Source organism: Giraffa tippelskirchi, chromosome 2, assembly GCF_054371585.1.
Source record: "Giraffa tippelskirchi isolate mGirTip1 chromosome 2, T2T-mGirTip1v1.2.pri, whole genome shotgun sequence".
NCBI lineage: Eukaryota > Metazoa > Chordata > Mammalia > Artiodactyla > Giraffidae > Giraffa > Giraffa tippelskirchi.
In genome coordinates, this window is record NC_137276.1 from 33,547,396 (window position 1) to 33,567,600 (window position 20,205).

Here is a 20,205-nt window from a genome sequence, read left to right on the forward strand (position 1 = left end):
TTACTTTACTGGCCCAGGAGGAACTGTCTCACCTAGATCATGGAGGAAGTTCATAGCAGAGCCTGGGAAGCTGGACTTCTAGTTTAATGTTCTTTGCAAAACAACAGGATGGGACGCAGGCTAGGGGAGGGAGGCTTGGACTGGGGGCTCCTTATTAATAAGTTTTCTAATGGTTTCTTGTTTATTCAACTGTAGAATAAACTCCCGGGCAGCTAGGAGACTTCGAACTTTTTTTTTCTTTATACAGCCGAGGACAGCAGGTGCTCAGCAAACAATTGTCACTGTTCCTTGATATCCAAGCACCTTAGCAGATGTGTTTCCCATGAGACTGTGCAGTTATCAAAGTCTTTCTTTCCTGTGCACACACACAGTCTGCTAACTGGGAACATGCTCTGACTGAAGATTCTTGCCAAGGGCAGTGACAAAAATCAGTGGTGTTCAGCCTAAGGGATGGTTGCCCCACCTTCAAGGATGCCCCAGGGATGCAGGAAACTAGGTGTGGCAGGAGCAAGTTCCAGGCTGGTTACTTGCCGGCAATGACCTTGGGCAAGAGGGTTTCTCCTCTCTGAATTCCCTGTTTTCTTTCTTAACACTGAGGGGGCTCGGACGAGGTCAGGATGATATCACAGAGGTTAGCTCCGAACCCATCTAGCAAAGACCTTGTCTCCCCACTTGCATATGACCCTGTTTTGTTTTATTCACGGTACTTGGCACATTGCAGACGATTTTGTTTATTTATTCACTCGTTTATTTGCCTGTCTTCCTCACTAAAATGGAAGTTTCATGAGCAGAGGAGGCTTGTCTGTTTTATTTTCGGCGGTAACCACAGGGCCTAGCGTATACCTCCCGTCGAACCGCTGAATAATGTATTACATGAATGAGGTCTCAGTGCCTGGCTTCAAATCCTGATTGCACCAGTGTGACCCTGACCAAGCCACTTAAACCATTTCAGTTTTCTCACTTGAAAAATATGGATTGGTACAGCGACTCTCCTGTAAGACTACGAGGAACAAAACAGAGAAAAACTAGGAAGCATTAAGCACATTGGCTGGCGTTGGGTGTAATGATAGTAGAAACATGCAGCGGGACAGCCAGACACCGAGCTAAGCGCTTTACATGAGGGAGAGTGTGTACGCTAAATTGCCTCAGTCGTGTCCTACTCTTTGCGACCCAGTGGACTGTGTAGCCCGCCAGGTTCCTCTGTCCATGGGATTCTCCAGGCAAGAATACTGGAGTGGGTTGCCATGCCCTCCTCCAGGGGAACTTTCCAACTCAGGGGTTGAACCCGTGTCTCTTTTGTCTCCTGCATTGGCAGGAAAATTCTTTACCACTAGCGCCACCTGGGAAGCGCTTTACATACGTTAACTATATTCATCTTCTCTGTGTCCTACGAAATAGGTACTGGCTGTTAGACCATTTTAAAGATGAGCAAACTGGGGCACAGGGGTTAAGTTATATGCACTCAAGAGAGGTTAGCATTTTTTTTTTTTTAATGCCTAAGAATCCTTCCCAGCTCCCCTGGGACGATCCCTCAGAAGAATCAGAGGGCGCGCCGGGCCACCTTCCGGCCCAGCCCGAGGCCGCACAGGACAAAAAATGGTTACTGGGACCGCGCGCACGTTCTCGGCCGGAGGTCCGCGGGCCCGCGCGCCCGGCTCACAATGCAGCGGGGCGGGGCGGGGAGGGCGCTTCAACGCCTCCTATTGGCGCACACGCCCCTTCCTGTCACTGCGGAGCCCGGCACCGCCCCCTAGCACCGCCCGCCGCCCAGGCGCCGCGGGAGTGGACGGTTCCAGACGCATGCTAATAAGGGGGCGGCCGCCGCAGCCCATTGGCCGGCCGCGGAGTGTCGGTGAAGTCAGCGCCGAGTCCCAGAAAAACAGAGCGGGGCCAACTGCAGCGTGTAGTGCGAGTGGGGCAGGACGCGCGCCGCCGGCCCGCCAGCCCGGAGACCCGTAAGGTAAGCCCGCGCCAGCCGCCCCTCGGCCGGCGCTTGCTTGATCGCCAGCACGGTCGCCGGGGGCGTGCGCCAGCCCGGCCCCCGCGGGCGGTGTCTTTGTCTAACGCTCGGAGGAGGTGCGTTTAAAGGGCCAGCTGTTGGAAGGACTTGGGGGACCCCTTCCCCCAGAGCATCCCCCGTGGTCGCGGGGAAAGCCGTGGCCCCCCTCGGTCGAACCCTCCTTCCTGCCTGCTTGGTGGATCCTCAGTTTTTAAGGGAAAGTTCCCCAGTGTGCCGGGGTTTCGGATATTTCAGATTTTTTTTTTTGTGGTGGGTGGGGGTACGTGCGTTCTGCAAGGAGGCCTCTGCAAGGAGGAAAACGTCCGCTTGCTTCAGGCTGGCTGCAATATGGGTGGGTGGAGGAGACATCAAAGCTCGAGTGGGTTTACGCTGTAAAGTGAAACGACCGAGGAGGGGCTCCTCTGCAGCAGCCAGAGGAAGGAGGGAGCGGGCGGCAGGATGGAGGCTTCTCAGGTGTGTTCATTCATTAGCATCCCTCTGGAGAAGAGGGCGGCGGGAGGAGAGCAAGGACTATCGGCCTGGCCTAGGACCCGTCAGAATGAGCGGGTACGTGTGTCTGTGTCCGGGGATGCCGGTGCCTGCTCATCCGGCCATGCTTCATTCTTCATCCCTCAGAGTGACTGCAGCTTCTTGCTAGCCAGCTCCTCACCGAGATGAACAGAAAGCGACTCCTTTCTCCAAATTCCCCAGGCATCCCCAGCTCTCCTCTGGCTGCTTTCCGAGGTGGCTTCCTTGATAAGCGCTAGCGCCGTTCAAGATAGAGGGAGAAACAAGCTTGAAATCATTACGTTGTTTTTTTTTTTTTCCACGAGGGAATGTGCTGTTGAATTCTGCATCCCGGTGCATCCGCTGTCTTAAGATGGCTTTGAAATTCACCAGTGCATGCTTTCCTCAGGCAGACAGAATTTATTACGCTATTACATTGCTACATAAAAGCAGAAAGGATCCCACTGAGTGTAGCTCGTTTTATCCAGACCCTGGATTTTCCCAGCATGTTCTGGCTGAGCCTTTGGATTTTTGTTGTAAACTGAGCGCTGGGATGCCCCTCTTGTCACAGGGCCGACCTGCCGAAATTGCTCGAATTGATTTCACCATCAATAGGAGGGAGGTTCATTTAGAGATAGCACGCAGCCTATCTAGCTTGTCAGGCCTCTGACATCACCCCACCCTGGGCGCCCTTTTTCTTTCCTAACTGAAGGCCATGGAAGGCTTGTCTATCTCCAAGCCTCTCCTTGGTTTTTAAACTCTAAATTAAATTTTGTGTTTTTGATTGGAAAGGTGGCTTGGTGGTGGTCGAAGAGAGAGGGGTGGAGTAGCCTCAGTGACGGAAAACACATGCTGAACATTTGGGGACTCCAGATCTCCAGACCTTAGAGACATAGGTGAGGTTAATGGCTGTCTATGGAGCCAGAGGGGTGTGTGTGTGTGTTGGCCGTGAGGGAGGGAGGGGTGGAGGAGGAGGATATTGCCTTCAATTTTCTGCCCCACCCTCTTGATGCTGCCTTAAATAGCTCCTTGCCATCAGAGCTCTGATGTTTCAGGCTCTTGGTGAGAGGGCAGGGCAGGGGAGGATTGGTCTGTTGGTACCTCTGTCCTGGGCACTGTTAGAGTGGATGGTTAGGAAAGGGTTAGTTCTCCAGGGGTTGCAGAGAGCTCATTTCTCTGCTGGAGGGCGCTAAGTGGCACTATCTCTGGTGACTTCCCGGCTGGGTATTAGTAGCTGAAAAGAGATGCTTTCTACCCTTAGGGTGAAGAGCTGGGAGGGTATTATCATCGTCTGTTACACACCCACTGTCTGTTACACTCCCACCCTCTGTTGGACCTTTCCTCCTGTCACCTCCTGCTTTCTTTTATTTTGGTTGGAGAGTTTATATGAACTTTTCTGAAGGTACTTGGAATATTGGAAGGTGAGGTAGGAGTTATGGGAAAGCAGATACTTCTTAGTGTCAGAACAAAGAACTGTACGGGTCTCCGCTTCTCACTTCTCCAAAACAGAGTTCCATATAGATAGCAGAATCTGGGGTTTTCTCTGCAGAGAATGAATGGGCAGGGTTCAGGAAAGAAAGCTTGTTAGGCAGTATTAGTAATCATCTGGCTATCCAAACTTAGCTCTGGTCTGCTTCCCTGGACTTGGAAATAGATTTGTTGTAGAGAGAACTCACTGGTAATTTGGGGTTTAACCTCTCTCTCTCTGAAAAAGGAAACGGATAGTCTCAGAAAGCTTTGGTGAAAGTCCTCTGGGCCAGAAGCAGGACCTCTGGCTTTGATCCGGGCATGGATCTGCACTGGGCTTTGGGTTTGTAGCTTCTGCTCTCTGGGCCTCTGCCCTTGTTGGGAAAGTGGAGGGCTTAGGAGTAGATCATTTTCCAGGGTTCCCGACACATAACTGTTCTTAGATTCACAAGACAGTTTTCGATGGCATTTTTAGATTCTTTTCTGTTTGCTAAAGCTGATGTTAAATTCACAGTATTGCTCGATGCCATGAAAGAAACATTCCAGGACTCAGACTTCTGTTGGATATTCAGATTCATCTGTTCCTTGATTAGTGTGATTGGGGGAGGCTTTGCTGTGTCTAAGTAATTTAGAGCTCGAACGGCTCAGAGTGAGGTACAGCCCCTCAGTGTAGGGGGTTGGTTGGGGACACTAGCTGGGGTGACAGAATGCTGAGGAAAGGGAATTTCTATAATTCATTCTCTCTCCCTGTGTATGTTTAATTCACTGCTTTATTTATGGTTATACAGGTGGGTGTTGAATAGTTAGGACCTGAGAGTTGGACAAGACCTCTGTGGTTGCCAGGTTCATCCCCCTCACTGGGGAATTTGAGGGGTTGTGTGGCTTGGGTGTTTGTTCAAGGTCAAACAGCTGGCAAGAGACAGAGCTAGGCAGAAACTCAGGTGGATTAATTCTAGGTTTTGTGTTCTAGATATGCCTCCTATGCCCCCTCTTTCTCTGAGAGCAATGATACTAAGACAGGGTAGAGAAGAGCAAGGAGAGATTAGGGGCAGAAGGGAGAGGTTGGGGAAACAGACCACGTAGGAGGTTGGGGGCTGGTCAGGTAAGGAAGGGGAAAACATAGACACCTGACTTGAAGGAAAAAGAGATGGAGCTGGAAGGGGGAGGCTCTATCAGCTGTGAAATAGCAGATTTCTGCAGCCCTTAGAGTCAAGTAAGGAGAAGCTTGCTTTAGACAATCATTGAGGAGGATGGACAGAGAGTCCCGGCAGGGCTGGGACTGACTTGGGAGTCAGTCCCCTGGGATCTCTCTGTTGACCCTCAGCTTGCAGTGTTTGGTTTCAGAGCCGACTCAGGCCTTTGAAGCCAGTGGGGCAGGCAGAACTTGAACATGTGAAAAGTCAGATGTGCTGGGAGTGATGCTGGAGAATGCTGAGGTGGGAACCCGTTCTGCTGAAGTACCAGTTCTGGGTTTTTTGTTTTAATGCAAAACAAAAGTTTTCCATGGAATTTCTTTTCAATGCAAACAGCATTTTCTCCTGTCTCTCATTGGTGCTTTGTACATTTTCTGAGATGGTGGTTTGTGTAAGAGTGTTTCACGTACTCCCTTTGTAGAGGAGATACTTGGAGGTAAATGATTTGCTTGACTGTGGATTGTCTGGAGGGAGCTTCTGGCCCTTGACCTGAGCTAAGCCTCAGAATGTTTAAATGAGCAATTAAAGAGCTGTGAACAGTGGTTGGCCAGATTATTAACCATTCGAAGGCAAGGATAAAAGGTGATAATACTTTGAAGTCTATAGCCCAAGCCTACCCTGGCATATGCAGTGTCATTTATTTTGGTCTAGGAAGTGTCTCTGTGAATCCTTTAGTTGTTCTTCTTTTTGTGTGTGGTTACTCATGTCTGTCTGTCTGTCCCTGTGTCTTGCTGTCTTCCTGTCCTTTTTCTCCCATATCCCCCTTTATCCATTTCTTTTTCTCTCCTCTATTTTATCTTTTTCTTTGATCTCCTCTCCCATCTTTTATTTTCTGTCAGTGACATAACTGTGGTATATTTTAATATATTTAAGGTATTATTAAAATCTCATCCTCTCCGTTTGAAATCAGTTGAGTTCACTTTTTTTGAATGTGTGTATGTGTTTTACACACAAAAAAACAAACCAAACCCAATTAAATTGCTTTTTACTTCTCTGTGGCCTTCCATTGATATATATATATATATATATTTTTTTTTTTTTTTTTCCCTCTCTGATTCTCCTCTGTGGTCAGTAGTCGTTCTTTACAGAAAAAAAATTTCCCAGTTCACTGTCACGTGGATATTATTGTTTTTATAACAAAAACAGCTACAACAATAGAAAAAGTTTCCACCCTTGTTTGTGGACACAAGGGACACCCTCTCCCAAGAGATGTGCCCTATTTCTTGACTTCCTTCTACGGAAAGACTGTCTGCAATGTATTCTCTAGCAGAGGCCTGTGCTATAAAGGGTCGGAGGTGCTGATGGTTGAGCTGGGGTTTTATCAGTGATCCTGGCAATCTTTAGAGGGGGAATGGGAGAAAGATGGACAGGCTTATGACCGAGAGAAGATATGTAGGAAACATTCAGTGTGGTAGTTTTTTTTTGTTTCCCCAGGCAGAGCTAAGTCACCCAGCAATGGTGGGACCCAGACCACTTTGGAAAAGAATGAGATGCTTCTCAACTTTCCTATTCATGTTGGGACCCAACACAGGAAGGGTAGGCAGCCCTTGAGAGGTTGCTGGTATGAAGTCCCAGGTGCTTTGATGGATGCATGCTATTGCACTTTAACCTTTCTTCTGCTTCTTGTAATAATTATAGAGAAGGTTGAATCTTGATGCTCAGCGGTCAGCACATAGCTTAGTGTCTACAGTGGGCCTCTCAAACAAGAAGTCACCAATTTTTATGTTAAAAATTCACATGAGTTTTGTCTTGTGTAATACATCTGTGCTGGTTTTGGTGTAAAAGCATTTAAAACACTTCACTGTTGGGTACAATTGATGTTCCAGGAAAATGTTGTGTTTGGGGTCTTCTCTTGTCCACACCAGCCCTAAATATGCACAGCAAGTCCCCCACCCCAGTCAGAGAAGCCAGCAGTGGGGCAGATGTTACACCTGTGGTGTTGGGAACTGTCCACCCAGCCTTTCCTGCTGACTCTGTGAGACCCACTGATGTGCCATCATTCAGAACTGTTTCATGTTCCCCCTGGTCTTTGATCCCTCTCCAGAAGGCCTGTTTCTCCTTTGCCTGGTGAACGCCTACTCCTTTCAGATGTCCTCGCATCTCAAAGAGGTGCTTTCTTCCCGTGTTTGCCTATTAGCAGTAGCCGGGGCCCTGTTTTCTCTACTGGATTATGAGCTATGGCAAGAGAGAATGTGTGTTTCAGTTCTTTTAAAATTAAAATTTAATTTGTATCAAAGTCATATATATGATTTTAAAAGTAAAATAACACTGCAAGACTTAGGAAGAAGGCTGTGTCACTCCTTATCCTGATGATCCACTCCTCAGGGCTAGTCATGGAACATGATTTTCTGTTGCTGCAGGAACAAATTATCACCAACGCAGGGGCTTTAAAGCAACACAAATTTAAATTACAGCTCTCTGGCTTAGACTCTGAAAAGGGTCTCACTGGGTAAAAGTCAAGATGGTGCCAGGGCTGCATTCTCCTCCTTGCGACTTCCACTTTCTGGAGGCTGCCTGCATTCCTTGGCTCATGGCCCGCTTTCAACATCTTCAAAGCCAGAAATGGCCAGTTGAGTACTTCCATCCATCACTGACCTTCTAACATAGTCACACCTTCCTGACTGCCTTCCCCTTCCCTTTACCACTTTTAAGGACCCTGTGGTTAATTCTGGGCTCACCTGGATAATCTAGGATAATCTCCCTGTTTGAAGTTCATTTGATTAGCCTCCTTACTGACACTTGCAACCTTAATTCCCTTTTGCCATCTATTGATAACATGTTTGTGGGTTTGGGGATTAGGATATGGGCATCTTCATCTTGGAGGGGCCATTACTTTGCCTACCATAGTCACTTCCAGGCCTTTTAGCTGTTTCTGCTGATAGTACTATTGTCCTGCTGTGGATTAGAGGAGCCCTTATTCCCCTCTTCTCTCTTCTCCCCACGTACTTGGTTTCCTTCATGTCCTTCCAGTGTGGTCAGTCACAGTTTTTTGTTACACTGATAGTCAATACTTATATTATTTTGACTGTGTAAATAGAGTTCCTGGCTGAGCCTTATAGTTGTACTATAATGAAATTTCTTATACATTTTTTTGAGTTAATGATGGCTTTTTTCCTATTTATTTAGTTTCCTTTGTGGTTATTACTGATTCCCAGAGTTTCTGAGAGGCTTTTGAAAACCTCTGTGTTTTATATACATGTTCCTTTTTCTTTTACTGCAGTCTTTTTTCCCTTGGAGGTCTCACTTCCAGAGGCCTCCATTACTCCCCTTTATCCCGAGCTGACTGACTTCTAGGCCTGGGGCATGACTCATCCTGGGGATTCCCTCACTTTACTCTGGTTGGAGCCTCCATTTCCTGTTTCTTGATTTATTCCTCAGGAGTTTTGGAGAAAGGGTCTGTACAAGTCAGTCACCTCAAACTTGCTTGTCTGAACTGTTCTTATTCTGCATTCACATTTGATTGGTGATTTGATTTGTTTAGAATTTTAGGTTGAAAGCCATTTTCCCTTAGAATTTGAATGCATGGCTCCATTGTCTCCTAGGTTCCAATATTGACGTCAAAATTTGGATGCTATTCTGATTCTTGATCATTTATGGATAACCTTTTTTTTTTTGCTGAAAGTTTTAGAATCCTCTCCCTTTCCCTGTATTTGGATTGTTCTTACTTTGAAAATTATTATGCTGGGTCCTTGGTGTGTTCTTTTGATCTGAAGACTCACACTCTTCATTTTGGGGACATTTTCTTATATTTTTCTCTGTTAATTTCCTTTTCTCCTTTTTTGTGTTTTGTCTTTGGAACTCCCATTACTTAGATGTTGGACATCCTGGATCAAGTTTGTAACTTTAAAATCTTTTATTGTTTTCCATTTTACTTTTGTTTTACTTCTTGAGAGACACCTTCAGCTTTATCTTTAATAATCCTTTTGAATTTTTAATTTATGCTTTCATGGTTTTGCTTGAAACATTTTTGCACTTTTTACTTTCTACAATTTCCTAGTTCTCTGAAGACTCATTTTTCTTTTTGTAAATAGCATCTTGTTCTTGCTTCATGGGTGCAATGAATTAACTTATATATGTTGTGTTTTGTTTGTTTTTGCTGTTTTTCTGCTTCTCCTGTGTTGTCTTTGTTTCTGTGAAGTCCCCTTTTCTGCTTTTTTTGTTTACTGTATTTTCCCTTGGGACCATCTTTCCATGCATGCTGATCCCTAACGGTTTATATTTTAAGAGTGGACACCAAGATGCTGATTGAGGATCTGTGGGACAAGGAAGGGGGCTTGTGAACCTCATTGTAGGGTCATTCAGTAGAGAGCCTCCCCTTTTTTCACTGGAGACACCTAAATACTGGTGTCTGTAGATCTTTTCTTGGGGAATGTTGGGTGTTCCTGGAGAGGAGTGTGCCTGAGGGGTGTAACAGGCTGTGTGTTGTTCCTTCTAGGAGCCTTGGTGGGGAAGGAGGCAGGGTACCCTGGTTGGTATGCAGACTTTCACTCTGTCCGTCTGTTTTCTAAAAGTTGCTCCCCGCTTTCCCTACCTCCCTCAGCTGTGTCTCTCCCTCAGCTGTGTCTGAATCAGAATCAGAGAGTCTGGTGTAATTTGCCTAAACTGTGATCCTTCATGTCCTGCTGGCCCAGGGAGGGAGGTCGCCAGACTGAGCAGATTGCAGGAGGGACCCTGGAGTCTGATTGCTCCCGGCGCCAACTTTCAGCAGGCTCCCCTCTTCCTAGTCCCTTCCCCTTCTCCCCTCACAGCCCTTGGTGCCCCCTTCCCTTCCCGAGCCTGCTCCTGTTTTTGTGGCCTAAGCACCATTTGTTCAGTGGTTTTCTACCCTGCTTGTACTCAGCAGAGCAGATGAAGCAGAAACCTGAATCAGTGACTGCCTGGCAATTGTCTGTCTTTCAGATCTGTTAACATATCTCATCAGCCATTGTCTCCTTTCCATTAAAAATCAGATTCCTCTGCTGTCCTGATCCCTGGGGTTCTGAGAGAGCAGAGATAATTGTGGGTGTTCTGATCTGACTAGGAGTTTGTTTCATCTCTTTATCCAAGCCTCTAAACAGGCTCCTGATACATAGTATATTCCCAAGAAATGTTTGTTAGATGATTGGATGCATGTTTCTAAGATGGTATGCATACAGTAACTCTTCAGATTTCAAGAGAATCCCCAACATACCATTGTACAAAAATATATCCATTGTTTATTCTGAGATGGATGTGATAACAAGCAGCGGCCAGATCCTGCCTCCCTCCCCATGAGGGGTCAGATAAGAAGCACTGTGAGATGGATTGTAGACTGTTGGATGCGTAAGTGACGAGGCCCACCTGTCATGTCCAGTCACTAACTACCTGGGTCACCTTGAGCAGTCACTTAACCTGTCTGGATTGTGGTTTCCTCAGCCTTCAATTGAGCTGTTGATCAAAATTTGATTCAGTTCACTGCCCTGAGTGCCTGCTGTGTGTGAGCCACGGTGCAGGGTCCCTCTGGGTATCTCTTTAGTTCAGTATTTTGTACATGTGTCTGTTACAGCGTGTGTCACACTGAATTGATCGTGTTTGGTTTATGTGTCTTTCTCCTGATCTAGTTCAGTGACTTGCATGGGGTAAGTAGTCTGCAGATTTCACCTCTTACTCTTTCTAGATGTGGGCTCTTGGTGAGGGCTGCATGGAGCTGTCTTAGTATCTCCTGTATCTGCTACAGTCCTCAGCTCATAGGAGATGTGTGCAAACTTAGATTTTTCCACTTAGAAAGTGTACATCAAGGAGATATGAAAATGTGAGTTGCTCTGCCAGGATCCCCAAACCTTGTTTGCAGAACGAGCCCTCCCTGGTTGGGAGTTTAGCTGTATACGCTCCGGCTCGCTCATGGAGAGGGGGGATGTGAATGTATTAAGTCAGCGGAGACAGCAGTCCTGGGCCATAGCCCTGACAGTAGGGGATTGTTCCCCCAAACAGATCTCAGTCATGTAATTGTTTAACCAGCCTCACAGTGAACTTAAATTTGTACTCATACTAATTAAGAAAATGAATTAGAGGTATTATCTGGTATTTATAGTGTTTTAAAAATGTTTAAGTGCTGTCTCATAACTTATTTTGGTTTTCCCAGACCTGTGAGCTGAAGTGCCAGGATAAGTAAGTGGAAATTTCAGGGAGATAGATTTATTTCTGTTGAACCTTTAGAAGACTTGCCTCTATAGTTTTTCATCTTGAGAGCCTCTCCCTCCTGATCTGCTTTGGGAGGCCTGAGCTCCTGGTCAAGCTGAGGCTAGATGTCCGGTGGGCAGGGAACCTGAACAATCGATGCTTGTGTGGCAATGAAGTTATGGCACCTGAAAAGCCCTTTGCTTTTGATTTGTCCAACAAATAGTTATTGAGCTCCAACCACAGGCTGTGCTAGGGTCTGTGCTGGTCTCTGTGACTATAGCAGTGACCAAAGAGAAATGGCACCTGGTATCCTAGAATTTAGAGACTGGAGTTGAATTTTCCAATATGGTAGCCACTAGCCACATGTGACTCTCTAAGTTGAAATTAACTAAAAGCTAGTCACTTATTCGTGTTCAACTCTGTGTGACCCCATGGACTATATAGCCCGTCAGGCTCTTCTGTCCATGGAACTCTCCAGGCGAGAATGCTGGAGTGGGTTACTAAAATGAAGTACAATGTACAATTCAGTTTCTCGGTCACACTAGCTGCATTTCAAGTGTTCCATAGCCACGTGAGACTAGCGGCTGCCCTGTGGACAGCACAGATCAGGTGTCTGTGATCAGCCTTGCTTCACACACCTCTGAGGCACAGAAAGGCCATTAGTTTAAGGTCTTGCAGCTGGATGGGCCTGAGCTGGAGCTTCGCTCTCCTCTTCTGGAAGTGAGATAGGGGAGCAGAGTGATGAAGGGGGTGATCCCTGTGCTCAGGCTGCCTGAATCCTCATCCTGGCTCTATCAGTTGTGCGTTTGTACCTCAGTTGCCTCTCCTGTAAAATGGAGAAAAATAATAGTGCCCACTTCACAGGATTGCACAAGTCTTTAGAGCTGTGCCTGACACGTAGTCATCACTCTAATGCTGGTGGCTATATTGAGAATGAGAAGGGTCAGAAGTTACTGGTAGTGTCAAGGGGGTGTTTTCAACCGTGGAGTTGAAAAAGAACATTGGCCAGTGAAGCTGTGTTTGTAGAGCTGACCAACCACCTGGAGAGGGACATAGAACTGAGTATTTCTAAGCCTCTTTGGTCATGTGAGCTGATGCGAAAATGCCAGCATGTTCACGAAGCCCAAATACTGGTCACTGGTACTCGGAGCAAGAATCCTTTTGATGTCCCCTTCCTCCTGGTCTGCTTCTACCCATAACCGTTTCTTCTGTCCCCAAACAGTCCTCCCTGCACCGCCCACCCTGACATCTCCCCCTTGGAAGGATGAGGTCACAGATGTTGACCATCACCCATGGAGCAGAGGGATGTGCCAAAGGAGTGCAGAAGAGACGATTGGGATCCTGGTCTCTTCTTGGAAGTTTCTATCCCTTGGTGGTTTGCATTCCCACTATAGGTCAGCCTTGCAGACAGGTCCATCTGATGTCCACCCAGCCCATTTTGCTGGATGAAGAGAGAGAGAGAGAGCTCTGCTGTTAGCCCCAGGGACGGGAGGGTGCCCATTTGTGAGGTGAGTCCCTGCTTACATGTGGAACTTTTGTTTAAGAAGTACTTTAATAACCACAGTCTTATTGCACTCATTAAACAAATACTAGTGAACAGTGTAGACACAGGCCCCACCCTCCTCGAGTTTATTTCCTCATTAACACCCAGAGGGTTGGGCTCTTGTCTTCCCCAGCAGGCATTCCAGTTTGTTTGGGGTTGTGAGTAGGAAGGTTTTGGGTGACAAGTGTGTGGGGCGTCGGGAGAGTGAGGATGCTCTAGACGTGCATATAACCCATGTGGCAGATAGTAGAGAGAGGCCAGTGATGGACCTGAAGTCAGGTGTGTAGTCATGACCAACCCAGGAATGACTGTGAGGAGTCTGTTCTGGCAACCTGGATTCTCAACATGACATAAAGATACTGCCTGAATTCCGACACCAGTGAGCGGGAGGAGTATTGACTACTGTACCTTAACCTGTACTTGGCTCTGCCCATGTCAGTCCCATGCGGGCTTTGACTTTTCATCATCAGGGGGATCTTCTAGCTCATGGCAGCTGTAACAGGAACCAGCGCTCAGTTGATCCCAGATGTGGAAACTCATTCCTCATTTCTCGCATGCCTTAAACATTGATTATTATTATTTTTTAATATTTATTTGGCTGCGCTGGGTCTTAGGTGTGGCACGAGGGATCTTTTTTTAGTTGTGGCATGTGGGATCTAGTTCCCTGACCAGGGACTGAACCCAGGTCCCATGCCTTGGGAACGTGGAGTCTTAGCCACTAGGACCACGAGGGAAGTCCCTACATGAATCGATTATTCCCATCTGTCTGCGGGCCCACCTTTGAGCTTGGTTTCCCAGTATGAAGGGTCACTAGGACATACCTTGTGAAATCCTGTTTCTCTTGTTGCCTGGAATGTGTGTGGATACTGTGGCTGTGCGCATGAACAGTGTCCTTGTCAGATGTTGTAAATAAATAGACAATTCATTTGCTGATTGTCCTTTTCTACTCAGAGTTTATCTTTTGTCAGGGCAGATCCAGTGTTGGGTGACTGTTTCTCACCAATACCGAATGATGGCCAGGGGTTTTAGTTGCTGATAACAAATTAACAGGAGAGAAAATGGGAACAGTTTCATAGTACATTGCTACTGGGGGTCTTTGCAAGGCTGCTGTAGCATACACACTGCTGTTTCGTCTGTGCTTGGGTCTCTCTTTGTAGATAGTGAACACAGGAGGCTGGATCTGGAAGCCAGGGATGAGGTAAGAAAGACTGGAACTGGGTCTGGGAGATCTGAGTTGCTGCCCCAGTGCCCGGGCAGTAGGCTGGGGAGCAAGCCAGGCATCTGGATGGAGAAGCCAAGGCAAAAGTAGGAACTGGGCTACGTTAAGCAGGACAGAATGAATCAGGCCCTGGAGAAAGCACAGTCCCAATCGGGACAGAAAATAAAGTGGCTGGAGAAAGCTGGGACTCTGGAGAGTCCAAGGGCCTAGGCAGGCTTTGGTGGTAGTTGCTGAAAACCTGGTTGCCAGGCCCATGAGCCTAGGCCAACATGGTCTCAGGCCTTTGAGCACTATTTTGCATTTGCTTTGTGGGGCTTTTATGTTGGACATGGTACGTTAGTGAGCCAGTCCTGGCAGGTGTGAGGGGGCGAGGCCTCCCAGGAACTGGGAAATGTTAGTCATGCCTGAGCACTGATAGAAGATACAGCTTCTCTTGGGGACAGCTGCTGCGAGAGGAGGCCCTGCAGCCGCCAGCCTGCATTACAATCCATGGTCTTGGTTTTATCTTTAATTATTAAAGTCATAGGCTATTTAAACACACCTGAAGCATCATTGTAAATAATTTTCCCTACTTGGGGTCAGAAGAACTCCAGTAGGGAAGAGGTTTTGTGGCTGTGCTTCTTTCTGGATTGTCCAGGTTGCTTCTGCAAGGAACATACACCCAGGCAGCCAGGATACCCAGAGGATGCCCTTGACCGTGGGTATACACCTCCGAGGACCGTCTTACGCATTGGTGTTTATTTTGTGTGAATCCTTAGTTCAAGGAGTATAGGGTTTTCTTTTGCATTGTAGGCAAGGAAGAAGACGTGCTGTTAGAAGATGTAAAATATTTAACACTCTCTTTAAAAAATTAAACTCCCCAGGAGCCTTTGATTGGTGGTGTCCATGGCAACATGTATGGTTTTCAGGAGTGTCTTCCTGTGGCTGTCGGGGCTCCTCAGAAGTAGGGGGCGGTTGCTACTGGCAGGACTGGCTGGGAGGCAGACAGCCCACCTGCTCTGTTTGGCTCAGAGGCTGGACACGTAGCAGGGCTGAGTGACCGCTTCAGAGGCATGAAGCTGGGGGCAGTCTGTTTTGATAAGTAGAGAGGAGTAAGGGGGGAGGAACTCGCCGTCTGTTAGGGGCTTGTTCATTTTGTTTTATTGGCCTCTGTTGGTCCCTGGCGCTTACACGTCTCTGTCCAGCCTCAGGACTTTTGCCCATGTGGTTTCCTTACCCTGGAGTGTTCTCTTCTCCGTCACCCAGTTAGCTTTGCTCATCTTTCAGGTTTCAGCTGAAGGCAGCATATTCCTGAGGGGAAGCCTTCTTGGACCCTCTGGAGCATGTTCACCCCACCCCCCACCCCCACCCCCATTTGAGACTGTCCTGATTCAGTGGTTTTGGACAGAGCATTCTGCATAGCATCTGTGTCAGCCACTTTGTCACACTTGTTTGGCTGATCATGTTTGCCCACCCAGCAGTTTGTAGGACCCAGATGCCAGCAGCCAGGCGTTCTTTCCCTGATGCCTACCTAGCATGTGCCTGGCCCACAGGAGGTGCTCCCTGTCTGTGGGGCAATGAATTCCTTTATTAAGTTTTTAGTTCTGTCCCAGATTCTGAGAATACAAAGGGAATCAAACACTCCTGCTGTCCTTGCAGAATTCCTGGCCTAGAACAGAATGTGAGCTCTCAGGATCGCTATTGAGGGACCGAGAGAAAACATTATCAGTTGAAGTTCTATTTATTCTTTAACTCAAACAGAAGAGCAAGATGTAGCTTTCCTATTTATAGTAGTCCAGATTTTATCATTAACTTATAAGTAAATATGCTCAAAGTTATTTACTAATAGGAAGGTATGATCAAAAGGTTTTTGCTGCTGCTGCTGCTAAGTCGCTTCAGTCGTGTCCGACTCTGTGCAACCTCATAGACGGCAGCCCACCAGGCTCTGCCATCCCTGGGATTCTCCAGGCAAGAATACTGGAGTGGGTTGCTATTTCCTTCTCCAGTGCATGAAAAGAAAAAGTTAAAGTGAAGTTGCTCAGTCGTGTCTGACTCTTAGCGACCCCATGGACTGTAGCCTACCAGGCTCCTCCGTCCATGGGATTTTCCAGGCAAGAGTACTGGAGTGGGGTGCCATTTGACCACTGGTCTAAAAGGAGAGGTTGGCACATGGAAGAGTTTTTATGCCAATGTGTGATGAGCAACAAGTTAGGGCAAGTACAGTGGGCAAAGGGGAGCAGCTGCACAGGAGGGGAGCTGGGCCCAGCCCAAGGGAGGGCACTCCTGGTGAAGGTAGGGTGGTGTGAGAGGGGCAAAGACTTTTTAATAAGGCTGGAGTGAAGACAGGAGGCGGGCCTACTGGATGGCCCTCCTGGTGTTGATAGGGGCTGAGAACTGGGAATACTGAAATGGGTGAGATGCAGCCCCTATCTGTTGGAGGGACACAGTCTAGGTGGGGTCTTCTACTAGAACTGTACAAAACATGCCTTAGGAGACAGACAATGAGTACCTGGAATTCAGAAGAGAGTGGGTATTTTGTTTAGGCGAGATCAGGCCTGGTCATACTTTGAAAAATCTCCCATGAAGGTCACACCGCTCCCTCTTTTCATGGCAGAAGGGGAAGGGGAGAGAGCTGGGGACTGACTTCCAGCCTCTTTCAAAAACCCTCTCAGGGTTAGGCTTCTCCATGACATTCTCTTTCATCTACTCTGACTTGCTTAATGTGACTTATATACCCACTCATGGGCTATATTTTCTGGCTTATAAAATTGTATATGAATAATTGTACACAAACATTGTATATACCATGGCTCATGGTGTATATAAGTATGAATATTTGGTTCATTCACTTACCTGTGTAATTCTACGCACTCCTTTCTTTTTTAAGTCCCAGGGCTTGAAGTAATTATGTAATTAGAATCCACATAGTGTGGCTAGATAAGGTGTAATTAAAGAGGAAAGCCTAATTTTGGAAGAATGATAAGAGGTCATTTGACTCATTCTGGGCCCCAATCCAATCTTGGAAGAACAGTGAGAGGTCACTTGGATGAACAGAGCTTGAGGCCACCCGGGAGTCTGGACTGGCCTGCTGGACAGAATGCTTCAGTTTCCTGTGAAAGCCATTCAGTGAGCATCCTCTTGGTATGGGTATCAGAGGAGGTCTGGCTATGAGTAAGGAAGAGAAGGTCTGGAACTTAGGGAGGACTCCGGGAGGACATGGGCTCGAGAACAACTAGGACATCCTAAAGTGGAGATAGGAGGACTCCTGGGGGTGACGGGGATGGTGGGTTGGGGGGGAGTCACAGAGGAGGTGGCATCTAAGATGTCCTTGCTCTTGAAACTCTCCTTAGCCTTAAAGGTACAAGAACTTTCTGGCACCTTAGAGGCACTCAGGTAATGATTGTGGAATGAATGCCAGGCTGAGGTTGGAGGTGGAAGGAATGTAGCCAGGTTGTAGGGTGACGCATTTGTGGTTTGGTAAGGAGGTAAGCTCAGACAGCTCAGCAGTGCGGTGACCCTGGGGGCCAGGAGGATGCCAGGCTGAGGCCTCAGATCTGGAGAGGGAGCCTTGAAGGACAACAGGATAGGGAGCCATGGGGAGAATGGAAGACTTTCCAAGGAGGGGAGTCACATGGGCCAGAGTCTGGGGAGGGAGCTGAGAGGATCTGGGAGAGAGGGGAGGGGCCAAGGAGGGGAGCAAGGCCAAGCCTGGTGGGCCGAGGAGCCGGAGGAGCTGGTGCCTGGGGTCCGAGGCTGTAGGGCAGGAAAGGTTTGATCCGGTGGGACCGAGGAGCCGTGGCAGGTTGTTAAACAAGAGAGTGGCATGAAAAAGGCATGTTGTCCTTGTCCAGATGTGATAGGGACCAGGCGGTGGCCCTTTATCAGGGTTCCTGGTCTTGATGATGAGAAGGAGGTGAGACACGAGGCAGGGGGAGAGGTGGAGGTGACCGTGAGCTTCCCAGCCTGGGAGGATGGTGATGCTTGAGACAAGAGGGGCCAGGCTGATGGGCAAGAGGCTGTGAGCAGAGGTTTGGTGTGTCTAGAGCCCTGAGTCCCCGGTTCTAACCCAGCCCTGCCTCTGAACTAGCTGAGAGATCTTGGGCCAATTCCCTGATCTCCTGAGCTCTTTTTTTCTTTCCTTTTTTTGGTCAATAGGCACCTCTTCCCCATGGTTCAAGCTCATCTCAGCAGCATCATTTCAGTCCTAGGCAAGGGAAAGGATCTGGGCTGGAGATCTGTGAATTTGTGAGGCTGCTCCATGGGGGTGAGCAAAGAGACATCTTCCTGGAGTGGGCAGTGGGTGTGGGCAAGGGGCTCTGGGTGATCAGGTTGGATGAAGAATTTGGGGGAGAAAACTGTTCAGACTCACCCTGCCCTCTCAGGGTGCTTATGAGACCCTGACATAAGGGGTGTATAAAAGCCCAGCCAGGACAGTGTTGAGGTCTCTGCTCAGTTCTGAGTGGAGCAGGGGAGGGGTTAATCTTCCTGGATTCACAGAAAGGAAATTCTCAGGGCAGGGAACTGGCTGTTAGTGAACTCCTGCCCCCTCCTCTCCACCCGCCCCTCCCACCCCACTCCCCAAGTCAGCCTTTGGGAAACTGTGGCCTTGGACCTTTAGAAAAAAGAGTTGTGTGGAGAAGGTTTCCTGACAGAGGAGGGCTTGGATAGAGCCCGGGGAAAGGGCAGAGGCAGATGGGACCACTTTCCGGAGAAGGAGAGTGACCCGGAGTTACAGTACAGGATTTCATATGGAGAGCCCAGAATGGAAGGCATACGGATTTTGAATACCTAGTGTGTGTATTAGCTCTGTGCCAGGTGCTTTCATGATCTTTGTCTCATAATCTTTACATCATTTCTGCCTCTATTATCCCATTTTACAGATAAGGCAGCAGGATAAGACAGATGAACTAATTTGCCCAAGGTCTCAGAACGGCAGGATTTCATTTTACTCAGGCCTCTGACTCCTGCCTCCAAGGACAACAGAGACTCGTTTCTATATTCTGCAAATTCTGTGTTCTCAGGGGAACCTAGGGAAAAGGGGGAAAGATGTGTCTTTATGACACTTATTCCTTCTTAAGCACTTACTGAAAATGTGGGTCCAGCCACCCTCTGTGCTGTGGCATTCCAGTACAGCAGAGCATCTAGATGTCCCCAGGGTCTAAACCCCTCACTTTATGGATTAGGAAACTGAGGCCCAGAAGGGGAAGGGCTATGCCAGGGTTGGGAGCAGAATGGGGATGAAAACTAGGAGAGTCTGGAGACTTCAAGACTGTTAATTGCTCTTTTAAGGCCTCCCTGTGGAAAAGTTTGTTTTTAGACAACAATGGAAGCCTTTGTCTGGAGAGTTGGTCTGGGCAGGGTTGGAGCTGAAAGATTCTGTGTGTGTGTGTGTGTGTGTGTGTGTGTTCTTTCCTTCACTTTAACCTCAGATGCCTTTGAACCAGCAGGAAGGATTCCTTAAGACCAAAGTTTAAGAGCAAAGGCATTTAACAGGTGGAAAGGGCGTAGGAAGTTGGGGTGGGGGGGAAGATCAGAAACCACAGAAATAGAAGATTAAACTCTAGGCTTGGCTAAAAGGAATTTTCCAGGCCTGTAAAAAATCACTAACATTTATCAGATCCTCACTGTGCCTGGCAATCTTTATGTGTCATTTTTATGTAACTGCCATGGCCTCCACATGACATAGGTACTGTTGATTGCTCCCATTTTATAGATGAAGGAACTGAGGCTCCAAGAGGCTGAGTGACGTGCCTCACGTTGCAGAGATAGTAAGACGTAGAGCCAGGACTCCAGCCCAGATCCACCTGATCAAAAGCTCTGCCTTTAACCCCTAAGGTGTTTTATAGTACTGGGAGCTTCAGGAGTCTGAACATTTGAGGATATACAGAATAGCACAGTTAGGGAGCAAGCCCTTAAGCCATGGTTCTGTGGAGACAGTTTTACTCCTATGGGACATTTGGTGATGTCTGGAGAGATTTTGCTTGTCATGTAGGGGGTGCTCCTGGCTTTTGGTGGGTAGAGGCTGGCATGCTCCTCACATATCCTAGAGTGCAGGACGGCCCCACCACCAAGTTATCCTACGCCAGATGTCAGTGTGCTGAGGTTGAGCACTCCTGCCCTTGGGGGGACCTGGGTGTGTCCTTACCTCAGGCATAGGGTA

General features: G+C 47.8%; 1 protein-coding gene across 44 annotated transcripts in view; it reads left to right on the top strand.

Moving 5' to 3' along the window:
• Positions 1–1,727: 1,727 nt before the first annotated feature.
• The window catches only part of SORBS1 (sorbin and SH3 domain containing 1), a 235,927-nt gene continuing 217,449 nt past the window's right edge, over positions 1,728–20,205 (top strand). For 38 of the 44 annotated variants that reach the window (XM_081552025.1, XM_081552102.1, XM_081552131.1 and 35 more), the window contains exon 1: positions 1,728–1,960. The gene's annotated coding sequence lies outside the window, so the exon portion shown is untranslated. Of the gene's footprint in view, positions 1,961–3,298; positions 3,403–18,200; positions 18,310–20,205 lie in introns of all 44 variants that reach the window. The other 6 variants (XM_081552112.1, XM_081552091.1, XM_081551988.1 and 3 more) reach the window with 4 other exon arrangements.